We start from the raw sequence: 17,232 nt of genomic DNA on the forward strand, positions 1-17,232 counted from the left end.
CTATATCAGTATCATGCCACTTTCATTTCTTTCATTTTACGGAGTTACGAATCTTATAGAAAAAAACAGATTATGTTTAATATTTATCTGGTCAAGTCACATACATTTGCTCTTCCCTTTTAACTTTAGAATCATCTTCTAAAATTCCATGAAAATCCTATTGAGTTGCAATTGATATTACATTGACTTTAAAGATTGTTTGAAAGAGAATTTCTTTTCTTCCAAAAGCTCTGAGCTTTTTGCTTGTTCAAGCTTTTGTTATAAACTTTTGATTTTATTGCACTTAAGTGAGAAAACATAGCCTTCCAATAATACGTATTTACTGAATACCTGTGTCATAGCAGCTACCATGCGAGGCACTGAAGATCAATGGTGACAAAATATATTCTCTGCCCTCATGTGGCTTAAACTTCCTACTTTTTGAAAGGTGTTGACACTTCCTTTGTGGGCTGGAAAAATGCTTTATTTTTTGAAAATGCTAAGTGGAATGTGCTAAGATTATATATTCCATGTAAGTAGATTATATATTTTGAAATATAATCTAGTAAATAACCTTATTAATGAAATTATTCATATCTTCCATGTTTTTATTTCTTTTTCCCTAGTTGATTTGACAAAGACAAAGCAATGCAATAATATTAAGGTATCCTATTAAGACGGTGATTTTGCCAAATTCATCTTGGTATTTCTAATTGCTTTTGCTTTGTATATTGCTTTTGTAAAAATACCATTTATTAGATTTTTTAATAAAGAAAATGTTAAAGAATATCCCATAATCCCACCATCAACATAATCCTTAACAATTCCCAAAACACACACACACACACACACACACACACACACACGCACACGCACACATAGTTCAGAAATTCAGATTATACAGAAAACAAAAACTCGGTCTTCCTGCTTCATTATCCCTCTCCCCAAAGGTAGCCACTGTTAAACCAATTTGGTAAATTTTGCTGAGATCATCTTCTTTCCCTCCAGCACTGTTCACAGAACCTTGTGTTTCTGGATCACCAGTAAAAAACTGAACGTGAGCCCTCTCCAATGACACAGCCCCCACGGTGTCTTAGATTAGGTGTTTTCAGAGCAATGCCCCAGCTTCTGTTGTCAGTGCTTCTTGCTTGGCAACTGCTTAGGCCTAAAAAATCCTGCCTTCTAGAGGGTGCCTCTCAGACATTGAACTGTACACGGATCCCTAGAGACACTGATAAAAAGCAGATTCTGACTCAGTGGGTCTAGGAGAAGCCCTGAGACTCTCCATTTATAGTAAGCTCCCAGATCATACCCAGGCTGCTGGTTCACGGCCCAAAATATGAGTAGCAAGACCCTCTTTAAACTTGGCGACACTTTGGAAGCGCCTAGGGAGTTTTATAAAATGTAGATGGCTGGGTTTCCCCCCCACCGCCCCCAGAAATTCTGATTTAATTGGTTGGGTTGCCGTCTATACGTGGGGCACTTGAAAAGCTCTCCAGGTAATTCTGATATGCAGCAAAGTGTGAACCACTGTTCTGGAGAAGCTTTCTTCCTCTCTGCACACTTTGCTTTTCCTGCAAAATTGCTCTCAGTGGACTCCTGAGCTGAAGCTGTGGTTGAAGCTTCTGTAACCTGTTCCCCTACGGTCCTGGTGAGATCCAGAATCTCTACCACATGCTTTTCGGGGCATAGCCTTCTCTTTGGAATGTTCCAGGGCCCGAGGAGACTTTTTATCTTTTTCTACAATTGTGGAGTCTGTCCCTGTGGTTTCGTATGCCCCATGCTTTCTCCTTTCAGGAAGGCACTGTTTTTGTCTCATGGTGTCTCCCAGAGTGACAGAGAATGAAGTCAGAAAGGTCTAGCTATGCTAAAAGCATCTATTAAGCAAACAAATCTTGCCCGTCTTCACTTCCTAAATTGGGTGATCCTGCCCAGGAGATGTTCTCCATCAACCACCGTCTAACCCAGGCCTGCCTCCAGGTTTCATTGTCCTGCCTGGCTCCGCTTCCATCTGTCTTATCTCTGTAGCACCTTCCCTTAGAAAAAGTGGTTCTCAGCCTCAGGTCCCTGGGAAGCAGCCTCTGCATCACCTGGGAATAATTGGTTAAATTAAAAATTCTCAGGAGTTCCCGTTGTGGCTCAGCAGTAACGAACCCCAACTAGTTTCCGTGAGGATGTGGCTTCAACCCCTGGCCTTGCTCAGTGGGTTAAGGATCTGGTGTTGCGATGAGCTGTGGTGTAGGTCGCAGATGCGGCTTGGCTCCTCTGTGGCTGTGGCATAGCTATGGCTCCGATTGGACCCCTAGCCTGGGAACGTCCATATGCCGCAGGTGTGGCCCTAAAAAGCAAAAAAAATAAAATAAAATAAAATAAAATCTCAAGCATCACTTCTACCCTGAGGGTGGGGCATAGAAACCCATGTTTGATCAAGCCCAGCAAGGGATTCCCATGCCTGCTCAAGTCTGAGACCCCTTCTCTAACACCATCAGTCAGATGGTGACTGATGGATTTGATCTGGAGTGGTGCTCAAGCATCACTATGTTGAAAAGTTTTCCCATGTGATTCTTACGTACAGCCATGACTGAACCACTGCCTTAGAGAGTCCTAAATCCATAGATTTATCCGGCTGTTCTCTCAGGGGCTAGGTAATAACTTGATCGCCTGCTACAATAGTTCTATTACCTTGAAATTCACCTTGTGATGCTTCTGGTGTTTTGTGCTGATTTTCTTCCTCTTCCCTCTCCAATGTGGATGGATTCTCTGTACTCCTTGTTTAGATACCCACCCCCCTCCGCTCAGTGTCTTAAGTGGAGAGGTCCCAGTGGCTCTAGTGATAGATTCTGTGTGTGTGTGTGTGTGTGTGTGTGTGTGTAAGAAGCCACATCCCAGTGGCCTCTGTGGTTCCCCGAGGGACACTCATTCTAACCTGCCTCTGCGATCTTGCTTCTCTTTCTCTGTCACCATTGCTGGTATAGCAACAGCTAAAATGTGGCCCCTTCTCTAATGCTGTGTTTACCTCCACCTCTTCTGACTTCAAGATCACATTTGCCATCTCATATCCATCCAGTCTGGTCCCAACGTCTTAATCTTTCTCTTCCTCCAGCTCAGTGGAGCTGCTTTTAATTGTTTACTTTCTCCCACTGCTCCTGATCTGATTGTTTGCCTGAGGGATGCTTTTCTCTACATACCTTGATTTTTCAGACAGCTTAATTCTTGGATATAGAGCCTTCTGAGAACAGGCTTCTTTAACTCCTTCCATGGGTTTTGGGTTTGCGGTAAGCTTATTGAGTTGTTCCTCTGCGAACCTAAAAAATAGTACCTCTCTTCATTACAGATTCCCTTTTTGTTTGTACATTAATAAAATATGCTGTTCTTCTGAGAGTACTCCTTTGATTCAGATCTCTAAGATTCAAGGCCATGATTATTTCAGAACCACCTTTAGACCTCATGGTGGGATGTGTGACCCTTCAGAGCCTATGGGGAAGCCACACAAATGCACAGCTTCCCTTGGCCCTGAATGTGCCATCAGACAACATAAAAGGGCCGGGTGTTTGGCCACCTACCTACACTGTCTGTCAGAGTCTCCTACCAACAGTAGGCCAACACACGTACATTTGTGTAGCACGAACAGAACTTGGCTATGGGATAAAGTTTATGTAAAAAAAAAAACAAAACAAAACAGTAAAAGCCAAAGGTAATTGTTCTTCCCCTTAACCATCTAAAGGGTCACCATGGTAGGCTGACTAGTGCCCTCCCAAGATGTCCATGTCTTGGTCTCCAGAACCTGTGACTGTGTTACCTTACGTGGTCAAAGGGACATTGCAGGTGTGCTAAGTGAAGGACCTGGAAACAGGGAGATGAAACTTGATTATCCTCAGTGGTCCCTAAAGGCAGTCCCAAGGGTCCTTATAAGGAGGGAGTTCAGGGTGAAGAAATGTTGATGTAACAACAGAAGCAGAGAGAGATTGGAGGATGCTGTAATGCTGGCTTTGAAGGTGGAGGAAGGGGTCATGAGCCAAGGAGTAGAGAGGGCTCCTAGAAGCCTGAGTTTCCCCCTCTCAAGAGACAGCTTTCAACTTTTGGCAATCTTATCTGATCTTTGCCTTTTTATTTTGAAGCAGCTGTCTATGCTGCTAGTTCCATATTGTTGAAGAAAAATCTCTTGACTTTCCTCCATCATACCACACAGTTAGTCTTCCTCCTCCCATCCTTCTAACATAGTACTATTAATACATTCTTTTCTTGTACAACTTTTGTTTTTCCCAGAGTTAGTGATTGCTTTGTTTTTTGGATTTGCCTAGTTTTCTGTGATTCTTTACTACTTCAGCCTCAAACTTGCCAATGCACTATAAAATTAAAAAGCCCTCCCAGTATGGTCAGATTTATCAGGTAATCTAACCTTTGTTTGTTTGTTTTCCCTCCTATGCCATTCCATATTCCTACCATAATCCAGGGTCACTTTTCTCCAGGCCTTCTGGGTGTACAGTACAGCTGCCATCCTGACACATTTCCTTCCTATCATCCCAGGTTTTCCCTTTGCTTTCTCTTGGACCTCATTTCCTGTATCCCATGCTCTCATCTCTCTTGATTTTCTCCCTAATTTAGCTGTAGGATGTCTTCTAATAGCATCTTGGAGGGAAATGCAAAGAAGCTAGTATTTTTTTAAAATCTGGCATGTCTGAAAATGGATTTATTCTTCTTTCACAGTTAATTGTTACCTAGGTGAGATTCAGAATTCTCTGTTGGAAATTATTTTCCCTTGTAATTTGTACATCTTTGTCCCATGTCTTCTAAGCCTCCAGAGTTTCTTATTGGGAAGTTCAATACTATTCTGGTTCCCAATTCTTTGTGTACCATACTCTTCATTTCTGAAAGTTACTAGACCTCTCTTTATTTTGGGTTTTCTAAAATTTCACATTAACATGCCTAGTTCTGAGTCTTTTTTATCAGGCTGGCCTGTTCCCTTTGAACCTGGAGATTTATGTCCTTCAATTCTGGGAAGTTTTCTTGTATTATTTCTTTGGTACTGGTCACTTTTCTGTTTCTCTTCCCTTTTTCTCTAATACCTATTAGCATCACTCTGGGCTTCCTGAATTGATTTTATTTCTTCTTTCTGGATCTCTGATTTAGTTGTCTGTTAGATCTCCTGGATTGCTCCTCTAATTTTCTCATATTTTACTTCTATTTGAAAGATATTCTCTTTACCTTTTTTTTTCTAATTTATGGGTTATCTTAATTTTATCTTCCAACCCTTTCATGTTTTCTCAACATTCCCTTTAAAAACACATGCATAGTATTCTAAGCTTATTTCATAGCTGCAGTGCCTTCTCTTATCTTTCAGAGGATATTTGTAAGTGTTTATTTAAATGTTTCCCAGCTCCCTGTATGCTCTCTCTCTCTCTCTCTCTCTCCTTTTTTTTTTTTTTTTTTTTTTTTTTTTAAGGCAAGAGAAAGGTTTATTAAGATGCTTGTGAGAGATCGAGGGGGCTCTGCAATTCTCTCTCTTCCTTCTAGTTGCCTTTTCATATTCTTCTGAATATTTGGTCTCTGTCTTTCATTTTAGAGTTTTCTACAAATATCTGGTGATAGTTGACCGTCATTCATATTTCCAAGTGTTGCATAAAGAGCTGAGTGGGGAGTTCCTGTTGTGGCTCAGCGGAAATGAACCTGACTAGTATCCATGAGGATACGGGTTCAATCCCTGGCTTCACTCGGTAGGTTAAGGTTCCAGAACTGCCCTGAGCTGTGGTGAGATCATAGACTCGACTTGGATCTGATGTTGCTGTGGCCGTGATGTAGGCCAGTAGCTACAGCTCCTATTCGACCCCTAACCTGGGAACCTCTGTATGCTGTGGATGCAGCCCTAAAAAAAGAGCTGAGTGGAAGCTCTTTACATGTAGGTGGGACTCACCCAGGGGTCTTCAGGTAGTCACTGGCTGTGTCACTGGTGGTCTCTATGGCCCTATTCCTTTGTGCCAGGCACTTGACCCATAAAAAAAATTTTCAGTTGTCTGGCTTGAAGGGAGAAGGAGGCACAGAGACAGCCCTCAGCCCAGTTGCCAGCATCCAGTGAGCAGTCTGGGAGGACAGACGTGTCCATTTTAGTCTAAGCCTCACTCTTCTCTTAGCTAGGGCCCCAAGTCCAGAGCCTTCTCCGTCAACCTCTCGGGGGTAAATTTCTTGTCTTCAGCTGTGGTGGGTGGTGTGCTTGGTCTTCTGGCTGAGCAAAGCCTTCACCTACCAGCTCACATTACTCCCTCCCCGCTCCTATGGAGGCACCCAGCCTCCATCCCTGAGCCTTTCCCAGGTCTGTTGGACTAATTGGTTTACCTCTAGTCGGGCCCCTCTTCCTCCAGTCTCCAGTTTCAACTTCCTCTGCTCTGCTAGTCAATTCTCATCATTCATCTTCTTTCCAGCTTCCAAAATTTGGTTAATAACCCTTGTCTGCTTTTGTCTTCTCTCCTGTTTTCTTTGTCCTGTAGATTTTTTAGACATTCCTTTAAAGTCCATTTTGGTAAGATTTCAGGAATGAGTAGAAATAATCACATCTTAACCAATCATTTTAACCCATCTTGCTCTATTATGATTTTTCTTTGCTTGAGCCATGTCTGCACCCCCTCCCCATTTTTAAACCTGCTACGTTCCTTTCTGTCTCCGGGCCTTTGCACATGTTATTGTTCCCACTCCTGGAACACTTTCTTCTTCTTTCATCTGCCCATCCTCTGGCTAACGGTGAGTTACCAAACACGTCTCAACCTAAAAGTCTCCCCTCTGAGCGGCTTCCCTAGTCCCAGGCCCTCTGTCTACTTAAAGCAGCTCTAGTAGCTCCCTTTGCACTGACAAGAGCTGCTTCCTCTGGATCCTCTGTGACCTTGCCCCTACCCCCACCCCCCAGAATCAGGAGGTTTTCAGAAAAAGGGAGAAAAGATAGGACAAGATCTCCCTTCCCAGAGCACCCCCCAGGAGCTTCCCCGGGCCAGGCCGCAGCCTCATCCGTCCTCTGACCATATGTCTGCTGCACTAGTGGCTGAGCTGGTCCCTGGGATCCCTCCCAGTTGCCAGCCAAGACCAAAGGTCAGCCGACACACGCTTCCTTCCCTTTGTCCTCTCCTCCTCCCCGTCCTCTGGGGCTTTTTACTATGCTCTCTCTTTCTCTGTGCTGTCACTGTCTCTGGGTCTCTCAGCATGTCTGCCTGTCACCGTCTCAGTATCCCTCTGTGTCCCTGTCTCAGCGCCTCTCTCCCTTTCTCCCTCTGGTTCCAGTCCTCTCTCCACTGTTCTTTGCTCCTCCTCCCCTCCTGCCTCCTCTTTCCCATTCTCTCTCTCTCTCTCTCTTTCTCTCCATCCACCCACCTCATTTTCCCTTTGTCCTTCCCCGGTTCCTCCTGCGCCCGCTCTGGCTCTGGCTCTGAGAACTCCTCTCTCTCCCTGGCACCCACACACTTGGAGGGCTTCTCTGGGTCCTTGCCCTGCCACTCTTCAGGTGCATGGTCGGTGGGGGCCTTCCTGCAGTGGGGCCCCAGGTGTGCCGTGGCCTGGTGGCCGGCCGGACCGCCTGCTGTCTAACACTCTTGTAAGGTTACTATTTATCTAGTGCAACCAAAGTTGGCACACACATCTGGCGCCTGGTACTTAGTGCAATTATTTATGATTTCCACCAAGATTTAAAAGCTCATCGCCGGCCTTGTAATGCAGTAACTGATTGCGCTGCTAATGTAATTAAGAAAAGATTATGATGTCCACGTGGCGTACCAGATGGTGGCATTCATAGTAATCGGCGTGCACAACTGGCAGACAACTGCACAAGGGCAGCCGAGCGGAGGCAGCTGGAGACCAGCGTCTTCCTCCAGCCACTCTGAGATGAGAGGGGGCTGCTGGGAGTGCTGGTCAGTTCAGGGAGGGGAGGGGAGAAGGAGGGGCAAGGAGGAGTGGAGGGGTCCATCTCCCCGATGTGCTTCCCCAAAGTTGGCCTCTTTGTTATTCTAACCCCCCCAACACACACACTGAAAAGTTTTGCTTGTGTGCATACACACAAAGGCACGCACAAACACACATACACACTCAGACTGTCATAAATAAGGGGCGCTCTCCTTCATTTATCCAAAGATTTTGATTAAGTGATAAGTTGTGCTGAGCCCTGGGACTTTATTGACAGGTAATGCGGACGCGGTCCCCTTCCTCGCAGAGCTCGACGGGCTAGAGAAGGGATCAGCATTGATCAGATAACCACAAGAATAGACGTAAAATTGAATTGCATTCAGTGTTACAAACTAGAGGCCGGTGATGTGATGAAGGCTTGCCCAGGGCATTCAACCTGGTCAGGGAGTCCAGGGAAAGCGTCTCTGAGGAAGTAACCACTGAGATGTGCTCTGAAGAGTAAGAGCTAACCTGGCGGTGAGAGGAGGGAAGGGTGTGTCAGCAGAAGGAACACGTGCAAAGTCCCGGGGGTTGGAAGGGCCACAGCAAACACATGCATCTAAAAGGAGCCTGATGCCCAAGAAGAGCCAAGGCGACTTGAAGAAGAGAAGCGACACTGGATGCCAAGACTTTTCCTGAAGCTGGAGAATTAAAGCAGCATGGTTTTGGTGCAGAGCTAAACAGATTGACCAGTGGAACAGAGGAGAGGGCCTGGAAACGGACCCACTTGTACAGGAGAACCATATTCGTACACAAAGGTGACACCACAGTCCAGCAGGAAAAAGGCGGTCTTTTCAATAAGTGGTGCCGGGCCCACTGGAGAGCCATGTGAGGAAGAGTGTGTCTTGACTCCTACTTCACATTATACACAAAAAGCAAGTCTGGGTGATTTGCAGAACTAAATGTGAAAGGTAAAACAACACAGCTTTTAGAGGAAAACCTTGGAAGAGGCAAATATGTCTTAAACAGGACACAAAAAGGCTAACTAAATAAGACAAAAATTATGAATTGAACATGTTAAAATTAAGAAATTCCCTGCCTAAAAGATTTTAGGAACACCAACAGAAGAGTGCCAGGCTAACTGAAGGAGTGGGGGGAGGCATCCATAAGTCACATTTGTAGCAGAGAACCTGGATGCAGAATGTAGTTTTCTAAATGCCTACAAATTAATAGGAAAACCAAACAGGCAGTCCAACTTTTTTTGACTTTAACAGACTCCTTACAAAGGAAGTTACTCAAAAGGCCAGTGAACATATGACAAGGTGCCAGACTCCATTAGTCATCAGGGAAACGCCAACTAAAATTACAACGAGGTACCCCTGTCCACCCACCAGAATGGCTGGAAGTAAGAAGATGTGATGTCAAGGATTGACGAGGATGTGAAGAATAGGAACTCTCCCGCACTGCAGGTGGAATACAGACGGGTCCTTCAGCAAACTGTTATCCACTAAAACTGAATGTGTACGCGCCAGTGACCCAGCAGTTCCACTCTGGCGTATGTATACCAAAGACATGTACCGAATTGTTCACTGGGGCACCACCCTCAAAACTGCCAAAATGCCTGTACGTAGCAGAATGGATACATTTATCCAAACAGATAAATTGTGGTATAGTCATGCATCGGGATACTATTCATGCATCGGCATACACGTGCAACTCAGTGAGTGACTCCTACATTCAACATGAATAAATCTCACAGATGTATTTATGAGTGAAAGTAGACAGAACAAAAGTGTAGATAACAGATAATTCCATCTAGGTAAAGTGCAGAGGCAGGCAAACTAACCCATGGTGTTAGAAGTCAGGAGAACGGTTGTCCTCGAGGAAGTAGTGGCTGGAAAAGGACACAAAGGCAGCGTCCGGAGTCTGTGATTTTTCTCTTTCACTTTCTGGGTTCTGGGTAATATACACGGATAAAAATGCACCTAAGTCGACAGCTCAAAGACTTTCTAAAATGTTGTCCACTTTGTTAAAACTCTTTGAGCTGTCGACTTAGGTGCTTTTTATCCGTGTATATTACACTTCAATAAAGCCTTAAAAGGAAGAAGGAGAAAAGGCCCGTGTGAGCAGAGGAGGTGGAAAGAAGCAAGATGAGGCTGAAGAAATAAGTAGGGGAAACCCAAGCAGAGCCCAACAGGCCTGCCAGGAAGCAGTGAGGAATCCATGTGGGTTTTAGATGAAGTTGGGGTGAGCGTGGAGGGTTGAAAGGTGGCGTATGATCTGTTTTGTGTTTACATTGATCTCTCTAGACCTCTGATTAAAAGTGACTGATTGGAGTTCTTGCTGTGGCACTATGGGTTAATGATCCGGCTTGTCTCTGTGGGGGTGCTGGTGCCATCCCTGGCCCAGTGCAGTGGATTAAGGATCCAGCGTTGCTGCAACTATGGCATAGTTCACAGCTCTGGCTCTTCCTTTTGCCATGGTTGCTGCCAAACATTTAAAAAAAAATAAAAATTTTTATAAAAAGGTGACTGATGGACAAAACTACAGTAAGATAATACCTCACACTGGTCAGAATGGCCATCGTTAAAAATTCTACAAATAACAAATGCTGGTGAGGGTGTGGAAAAAAGGGAACCCTCCTACACTGTTGGTGGAAATGTAAGTTGGTGCAGCCGCTATGAAAAACAGTATGGAGGCGCCTCAAAAAATTAAAAGTACAGCTGCCATATGATGCAGCAATCCCACTCCTGGACACCTATCCAGAGAAAACTATAATTCAAAAGGATCCATGGACTCCTATGTTCATAGCAGCACTATTCACAATAGCCAAGACATGGAAGCAACCTAAATGTCCATTGACAGATGGATAAAGAAGATATACATTAATATCATAGAATATTGCTCAGCCATAAAAAGAATGAAATCATGTCATTTGCAGCAACATGGATGGTCCTAGAGATTTATTGTTTTAAGTGTAGTAGGTCAGAAAGAGAAAGACAAATACCACATGACATCACTTATATGTAGAATCTAAACTATGGTACAAATGAACTTATTTACAAAACAGAGACAGACTCACAGATACAGAGAACAGACTTGTGGTTGCCAAGGGCAGGTGGGGAGGGATGGAGTGGGAGTTTGGGGTTAGCAGGTGCAAACTATTACGCATAGAATGGATAATCAACAAGATCCGACTATATAACACAGGGAACGGTATTCAATATCCTGTGATAAACCGTAAAGGAAAAGAACTTTTAGAAGAATGTACACAAGTGTAACTGAGTCACTTTGCTGTACAGAAGAAATGAACACAACACTATAAATAAACTATCCTGCAATAAAAAAGTAAAATATTACCACCTTAAGCTAAGATACATTTTCTAAAAAATTAAAAAAAAGCACCATGCGCATTTATTCCTTTTTTCTCCTAAGACACCATCAAAAAGAGTGGAAAGAAGTAAAAAGGATATGTACTTACAGAGATGAAAGGAACCAGGAGAAGAAATATCACAGGCCAAACCTTTCACTGAATTTCTGGAAGCCAAAAATTGGATGGCAGAGAGCTGCTGATGGAGCTCTCAGAAGGAATTGCAGTTTCAGGGCAGTCTGAAGGGCTTTCCTTCTGAAAGGATTTGACCCCACAGCACTTGGGAGAGGATTGTTCTCAAAGATGATGCTTCCAGAGGAAGGTGGGAAGGCATAAAACAAGGGGATTAATCAAAAGCTGGCAAAAGAAAAAAAAGCCATCGACTTCTAAACCTTGCAACCCTACTCCTGCCACACAGGATGCACAGGACAGTCAAATAATAAGGACTCCGAGAAATTAAACACAGAATTACTCAAATCAAAAATTCAACAGAAGTAAAAGATCAACTCAAAAAGATCTTTCAGAATGTAATACCAAGGAAAAAGAGGCAGAAAATATGAGAAGAAAATAAGAAGAAAGAATTCATTTAAAGCTTTCAAAAACTGACTAATGGTAGTTCCAGAAAAAAATTAATTTACAGAAGGGGGTGGGAGGAAGAGTTAACAAAGAAATAATACAAGAAATTTTCCCATAAATGAGGGACCTGAGTTTCTAGGATAGACTGGCCCACCGAATACTCAAATATCATAACACCACAAATAGAAGCTATTAAAAGCTTCAAGAAAGAAAAATATATGCTACCTATAAAGGGCTGAGTACCAAAATGACATCAGATTTCTCCTAGTAACATGAGATATAATATTTTCAATATCATCAAAATTTTGAGGGAAATGATTTTCGACTAGAATTTATGTACCTGGCGAAACTGCTAATCAGTGGGTAGGGAGAAGAAAGGTATCTACCTCCAAAGCTCCCTTTGAAAGGGAAACTACCTGAGAATGTGCTCCAGCAAAATAGCAAAGTAAGTCAAGGGAGAGCAATGCATAGTGTCTAAGAAACAGGGGCCAGTTCAGAAAGACAATGGAGAAATTCCAGAAGAGAAGCAGTGCAGCAGCTCTAAGGAGGGATGGTGCACGTTGGAGTCTCCTGGAAAGGGAGGATGTCGTGGAACCCAGAACCAGATGGAGAGGCTGGAAATAATGAACATATATGGTCATGGCACACAGCACCAGGTCATGGTAATTTGTGGGGGGATGCTATCCAAAAAAGAAAACGCATAGAAGAATAATACACGACTTGACTTTGCAAAGAGCAGCATTTCGGTAGTGTTTTCTGTGAGCTAAAACCTCACCTGTCACAGCAGGAATTCAATGAAAAATGTCTAAGACATGTAAGAAACAGAAACAGAAGCATATTACTGAAGGACATCAGGGAGACCTTAAATACTGGCTAAAGGAGCTGGAAGTTGCCTCTGGGATGAGGACCAGGGGATTGGGATAAATGGGTGGAGATCCACTGTTTTTAACCATGGCATACAATACTTTGACATAGTGTTTTAAACTGCTCTTTCTCTCTGGCTGCAGAGTAGAAATCTGATTGGAGGAGGTCAAGAGTAGATGCTGGAAGACCGATTATATTGCAGCAGTGTGGGCAGAAATAAGAATTTATTGGACTTGGAGTTCCTGTCGTGGCGCAGTGGTTAACGAATCCGACTAGGAACCATGAGGTTGCGGGTTCGGTCCCTGCCCTTGCTCAGTGGGTTAACGATCCAGCGTTGCCGTGAGCTGTGGTGTAGGTTGCAGACGCGGCTCGGATCCCGCGTTGCTGTGGCTCTGGCGTAGGCCGGTGGCTACAGCTCTGATTCAACCCCTAGCCTGGGAACCTCCATATGCCGCGGGAGCGGCCCAAGAAATAGCAACAAAAACAACAACAACAACAAAAAAGACAAAAAGACAAAAGACAAAAAAAAAAAAAATTTATTGGACTGGAGTTCCAGCTGTAGCACAGTGGGTTAAGGATCTGGTGTTGTCCTGGCAGTGGCCTGGGTTGCTGCTGAGATCGGGTTCAATCCCCAGCATGGCATAGTGGGTTAAGGATCCAGCATTGCCACAGCTGTGGTGTAGGTTTTAGCTGTGGCTTGGATTTGTTCCCTGGACTGGGAACTTCCATGTGCTGTGAGTGCAGCTGAAAAAGAAAAAAAAAAAAAAGAGTTTTTTGGACTGGATTGATGGCAGTGGGGATGGGAAAAAGGGATGGATAAGAATGCAATTAGGTCACACCGATGGGACTTGCAGTGGTTGGATAAAGGAATAGTGAGAAAGACAGGAATCCAGGAATGACACCGAGCCTCGTGCATCTGTGTTTAAGGGAACAGTAGAGCCATCTGCTGAGAATCCTGGCCAAGAACTAGGTCATTAGAGTGTAGTGAGTTCACTTGGACACCTGTTGACTCTAAGGTGCTTTGGGGACATTGAAGAGATGTCAAGTGGACAGTTGTAAACTCATCTCTGAGCTCAGATCAAACATCCAGGGATAGGTGGTGACCAAAGCTGTTGATGCAGATGCCGATCTCTTAGGGAGACTGAGATCCAGCTGCATTGGAGAGATTGAGTAGTCAAATTGGTAAGGTTGGCACAGAGTGTTGAGTTAGATACATCCAGCCCAGATGACAAAGATATAAGCATATTCACACAGTCACAATGTCCGAACAGGCTCATAATAACCCAGAGGCTCAAGATTACCCCTCGCTTTGTATTAATATCAGATAGTTTGAGCTCCCATCCGACATGCTGTGGAAGATCTCCCCTGGTTTTTGCATGGGTGTCCAGGCAGACTCTCCTGCGGTGACGTGCACTGTGGCTGCCCTCATCACCATTCCCTGCCCCTAAATGCGGCTCTGACCTCCAGCTTTGGCTCCTTATACCACTTTATCCTGTTCTCCCTAAACAGTACCAACAAAGGTTATTGTGTGATCAGACTTCACTTAAAGTTTGGGGCAGTGGGGACTATTAGAGCACACAGCAGGAAGCAAATTAAAACTCACTGTCAGGCCTCACCACTCCTAGAAAAGTATCAGCTATACTTCACCGTAGGGAATTTCGCACTGGCCATGACCTTTCATGGGATCCCTGCCTTGTTCCCTGTTGGCGTCCTCTTTCTGCTTGCCAGCCTTTCCTCCCACCTCTTTTTGTCTTGTATCTATGCCTCGCAGGCTGTCCCCACAAATTCTCCCGAGAAATTCAACTCTCTCTTTGATGCATCCCTTGCCTTCCAGGCCTTGCCAGGCCACTTACGACACCCAGGGGGGGCCAACAACATACTTTTCAAAACAGAGAGCCTTCTCCCCAGAGATGAATTATGTTCATCTGCTAGAATGGTAAACTGGCTGCCTTCTGTTCATTCTTTTAAAAGCTCACTCGTATATAGACTCATGTGCAGACATGCACACTGACCTTGACATTCATTCAGTACACACATGCTTATGCTCTCACTTACAATCATACACTCATGAGTGGATGCAGACACACAACTGCGTGGATACGCTGTGTGCACACACACTTGGTCATGCACTTGCACTTGTAGGCTTTTAACAGCACCCAGGGTTCAATCCTGAACCATTCCCTTAGGTAATCCCACCTCGTATGTATGTGCCTGTGTCTGTGTATGCACACATCTGCTCTTTGCAGATCTAGTCATTGAGCTGTTGTAAGAGAGTGTTCTGTTCTTGGATTGGTACCTGTCACCTGCAGAAAAGGTGTCTCCTTCATCCAGAAACTAGATCTGAGCTAGTAAGCCTGAGAGTATAGGGACTGGGCTCTGAAACGTGATGCTGTCACAGTGTCGTCAAGGCAGCCCCATCCTGAGCACACAACTGGAACTGATGGCTGTGGCAGGCAGAAAAAATGGCCCCCCAGAGATGTCCACATCCAAAACCTGTGAATTATTACCTCCCATGGCAAAGGGACATGGCAGATATGATCAGGCTAAGGATCTTGAGATGAGCTGGATGGGCCCAGTGGAACCACAATTGTTGCAAGAGAAAGAGGGAGGCAGGAGAGTCAGAGAAGGAGATGTGACGACAGAAACAGGGGGCAGGATGAGGTGACACTGGATCTGAAGATTTAAGAGGGCCGCAAGTCAAGGGTTGCAGATAGTTGGGAGATGCTGGAAAAGACAAGGAAAGGACTCAGCTTGCCTTGTGGATATTAAAATATACTATAAAGCTGTTAGAATCTGACAGTATGATATTGGCTTAAGATTATTGGATTGACAGAAAAGTTGGGAACAAAATGAAGAGTCCAGAAATATACCCCAGTGTGTGTGTGTGTGTGTGTGTGTGTGTGTGTGTGTGTGTGTGTGTGTGTGTTTGTCTTTTTAAGGCTGCACCCATGGCATATGGAGCTTCCCAGGCTAGGGGTCAAATTGGAGCTGTAGCCATGGGCCTACACCATAGCCACAGCAATGCCAGACCCGAGCTGCATCTGCAACCTACACCATAGCTCATGTCGATGCTGAGCCAGGCCAGGGATTGAACCTTGGTCCTCATGGATACTAGTCAGATTTGTTTCTGCTGAACCAGAATGGGAACTTCTGTATACACAAATTTAATACATAATAAGTGTTTCACCCTCAGGAAGAAAGAAAAAGGTTAATTGGCAAATAATGCTGGAAAAAAACACCTTATCCATTTGTAAGAAAATGAGTTGGATCCTCACCTCACACCCTATAAAAATTAAATCCCAATGGATTAATTAATAAGACTTAAATGAAAAAATAAAATATAAAAACCTTAGGAAAAATTTTAGGTGATTATATGTATAATCCAGGGATTGCAGGCCAAATAGGAGTGGGAAGAGTGCATTTTTAACTGTGACAGAAACCTAAGTCTATTTAAAAGAAAGATAATTATCTTTTACTACATAAAAATTTGATCCAGTAATTTTTTATTTCAGGTAGAGTATGTTTTGGTTCTAGAATTCTCATTTGTTTATAGTTTATTTCTCTGCTGAAATTTTCTATTTAATCATTCATTACTAGCATATTTTCTTTTACATCCTCAAACAGTTATGGCAGCTGCGTTAAAATTCTTTTTTCTAAATTCCAAGATCTGGTCACCTTGAGATTAGTCTCTATGATTGCCTTTTCTCTTGAATATGGTTCACATTTTCCTATTTCCCCATGTATCTGGTAATTTCGTTTATATTCTGGATACTGTCAATGGTATATTGTCAAGAGTCTGGATTCTATTATATTCCTCTGAAAGAGTGTTGGTTTTTAATTTTGCCAGGCAGTTAATTGGCTGAACTCAAACTTCAAACTCTCTCTCCCCTGTGGTTGGCTGTAGCTAAAATCTGTTCAGTTATTTTAGCTAGTTAGGCTTCTAGGATTTTCCCCACTGAATTCATAGTTAAGAAAGCATCCTGAGGCTTGGGTAAAGTTTATAAGCAGAATTTGGAACACCCTTTCCATGAATTTCTCTTTCTAGGATTTCCTACTTCACTTTCCAACTACTATGGAAGCCCCCAATTTTGTCCCCTGGTTCCACACCAAGTGAGTTCTATCCAATTTTTAGCCAGCTCATGTGACACTGCCTGGGACCTGCACTTCGGCACAAAGATGTTAAAATGGGAAACTCATTTGCTCTCCCTCCTTTCTCCCAAGTGTCAGTCTCTCCAATTTTTGCTAGACTTTGATCACTTCCAGTGCTTTTACATAGATAGCCTTTTAAAGATTTTGTCCAGAATTTATAGTCATTATCTGTCAGCGATGAGCTTTTATAGGGTATTCTGTCATTATTGGATGTGGAACTTTCTGACCACATAAAATTTATGAAAATCCCTATAAACAAAGTTAAAAGACAAACACTAAGTTGGAAAAAATATATTTACCATGCCCATGACAGATAAAGAGTTAATTTCCAGCTCTTACAAATTGTTAAGAAAAAGACAAAGCATCCAATAGAAAAATGTTCCCAGGATATGAATAGGCTCAGAGAAGAGTAAACCCAAATGGCCAATAAACATATG

The 17,232-nt window shown here is 43.6% G+C and overlaps 1 long non-coding RNA gene across 1 annotated transcript in view; it reads left to right on the forward strand.

Moving 5' to 3' along the window:
- The window catches only part of LOC110256245, a 68,151-nt gene that overhangs the window by 39,056 nt on the left and 11,863 nt on the right, over positions 1-17,232 (forward strand). The gene's annotated exons all lie outside the window — the stretch shown is intronic.

This window comes from Sus scrofa, chromosome 1 (genome assembly GCF_000003025.6).
Source record: "Sus scrofa isolate TJ Tabasco breed Duroc chromosome 1, Sscrofa11.1, whole genome shotgun sequence".
Classification (NCBI taxonomy): Eukaryota; Metazoa; Chordata; class Mammalia; order Artiodactyla; family Suidae; genus Sus; species Sus scrofa.